General features: G+C 65.1%; 1 non-coding gene across 1 annotated transcript; it reads right to left on the bottom strand.

The window, feature by feature from the left end:
* Nucleotides 1–2,247: 2,247 nt before the first annotated feature.
* Nucleotides 2,248–2,366, bottom strand: LOC131873159 (5S ribosomal RNA). Its single transcript, XR_009371178.1, has one exon. It is a non-coding gene; the product is annotated as a 5S ribosomal RNA (ribosomal RNA).
* Between the last annotated feature and the right edge of the window lie 298 nt (nt 2,367–2,664).

Here is a 2,664-nt window from a genome sequence, read left to right as displayed (position 1 = left end):
GCGGGCTCAAGATGGCACCAGCATTCCCTTTTTCTCACTATCTTTCAAAACGGAAATTTTAAAATCTCGTTTTTTTTTTGCCTTTTATGGAAATTAGTGAAGGCATCGCATCAAAGGTGCGCACCTCGCTGCCCACCTTGGTGTGCTCCGAGGTGCCCACCACGGTGCGCAACGCCGGTGCGAACCCGGGAGCGCCCCGATGTGTGCTCCAAGGTGCGGCGTGCACGAAGTCGGACCCCGGTTTGCCCCGGGTGCGCACCTCGCGTGCACCTTGGTGCGCACACCTTGGCTGGGTTGCGCGGCCTGGTGGGCACCATGGTGCGCACCAAGGAGCGCTCCGAAGTGTGCTCCAAGGTGCGGCGTGCACGAAGTCGGAGCCCGGTTTGCCCCGGGTACGCACCTTCGCCGGGGTGGGCACCTCGGCTGGGTTGCGCGCCCTGGTGCGCACCAAGGAGCGCTCCGAAGTGTGCTCCAAGGTGCGGCGTGCACGAAGTCGGAGCCCGGTTTGCCCCGGGTGCGCACCTCGCGTGCACCTTCGGCGGGGTTGCGCGCCCTGGTGGGCACCATGGTGCGCACCAAGGAGCGCTCCGAAGTGTGCTCCAAGGTGCGGCGTGCACGAAGTCGGAGCCCGGTTTGCCCCGGGTGCGCACCTCGCGTGCACCTTCGGCGGGGTTGCGCGCCCTGGTGGGCACCATGGTGCGCACCAAGGAGCGCTCCGAAGTGTGCTCCAAGGTGCGGCGTGCACGAAGTCGGAGCCCGGTTTGCCCCGGGTGCGCACCTCGCGTGCACCTTCGCCGCGGTGGGCACCATGGCGTGCACGAAGTCGGAGCCCGGTTTGCCCCGGGTGCGCACCTCGCGTGCACCTTCGCCGGGGTGGGCACCTCGGCTGGGTTGCGCGCCCTGGTGCGCACCAAGGAGCGCTCCGAAGTGTGCTCCAAGGTGCGGCGTGCACGAAGTCGGAGCCCGGTTTGCCCCGGGTGCGCACCTCGCGTGCACCTTCGCCAGGGTGGGCACCTCGGTGCGCACACCTTCTCAATGTTTTCTTGCCTTTTCTGGAAATTGGTGAAGGCAGCGCATCAAAGGTGCGCACCTCGGTGTGCTCCGAGGTGCGAACCCGAGAGCGCTCCGAGGTGCCCACGAAGTCGAAAGTCGGGTTAATTGCATTGTTTTCCCCGGGTGCGCTCCGAGGTGCGCAACATCGGCGCGCACCAAGGAGGGCTCCGAAGTGTGCTCCAAGGTGCGCACGATGGCGTGCACCTCTGGTGCGCACGATTCGGAGCTCGGTTTGACCGGGGTGCGCACACCTTGGCTGGGTTGCGCACCTTTTGTGCGCTCCAAGGTGCGCACGAAGTCGGAGCTCGGTTTGCCCCGGGTGCGCACCTTCGCCAGGGTGCGCACCTTGATGCGCACGCCTTGGCTGGGCTGCGCACCTTGGTGGGCGCCATGGTGCGCACCTTTCGTGCGCTCCAAGGTGCGCACGAAGTCGGAGCTCGGTTTGCCCCGGGTGCGCACCTTGGTGGGCGCCATGGTGCACTCCGAGGTGCCCAAGATTGGTGCGCACCAAGGAGCGCTCCGAAGTGCGCTCCAAGGTGCGCGCGAAGTCGAAAGTTGGGTTAATTGTCCGGTTTGCCTCGGGTGCGCACCTTGCGTGCACCTTCGCCAGGGTGGGCGCCTTGGTGCGCACACCTTGGCTGGGCTGCGCACACCTTGGCACCCGCGTTTCCTTCATTTTAAATTTTTTTTTTTTACAATCTCTCAAGTGGGAAATTCTATAATCTCAACTTTTTTTGCCTTTTCAGGAAACTTTTGAATGGAGCGCATCATTGGTGCGCTCCGAAGTGTGCTCCAAAGCTCTCTCCAGCTGCGTGCACCTGCCCCGGCCGCGCACCCGGCCCCGCCCAGCTTCGCTCACCTGTCCCGGGCGTCTGGTGCGGAACCTTAGAGTAAGAAACATCACCGTGCACCTTGGCCAACGTGCGCGACTCGACCGAGCGCGCACTGGCCGAGGTGCACACCGATTTCACCTGGGTGCGCGCGCAGCACCTCGGGCGCACCGGGGTGCGCGCACAACGCCCGGGTTGCACCGTGGCCTGTGTGCTCGGGGCGCCTCGGGTGCGCGCTCGGTGTCGCCCCCGCGCGCGCGGTAGTGCGGGCAGCGCACCCCGGCCCGGCCCGGCCCCGACGAGAACGCAAACGGGCAAAAGGTTTATTCAAATAGCATTGCGATGCCCGGCGAAAAACTAAAAAAGGGTGCAACACCGGGACTTCCCGGGAGGTCACCCATCCCAGTACTACTCCGGCCCAAGCGCGCTTAACTGCGGAGTTCTGATGGGATCCGGTGCACTAACGCTGGTATGATCGCACCCGTTATGAGCTTGTCGCAGTGTGTACTTAGCAAACCGCGACCCACGTGCGAATCCACCCCGGCCACCCACCCCCGTCGAGGTGCACACCCTCCCTCGCGAAGTGCGCCCCGTTCGCCAAGTGTGAGCCCTGCCCGGGTGCGCGCACCTTGCTAGGGCGTCGGGTGTGCACCCGGCCCGGCCTACGTGCGTGCACCTGTAGGGGGCGTCGTGTGCGTGCAGTGTCCCGTCTGCAACGCGGTGCCCACACACCACCTCGGGCGCAACGACCTGCGCTCACATGTGGGCCGAGTGCACCTTG

The sequence above is a fragment of the Cryptomeria japonica genome, unplaced genomic scaffold (genome assembly GCF_030272615.1).
Source record: "Cryptomeria japonica unplaced genomic scaffold, Sugi_1.0 HiC_scaffold_1122, whole genome shotgun sequence".
NCBI classification, from domain to species: Eukaryota; Viridiplantae; Streptophyta; class Pinopsida; order Cupressales; family Cupressaceae; genus Cryptomeria; species Cryptomeria japonica.
The sequence above is the reverse complement of the archived record's forward strand: the minus strand, read 5'-3'. Positions and strand labels throughout refer to the sequence as shown.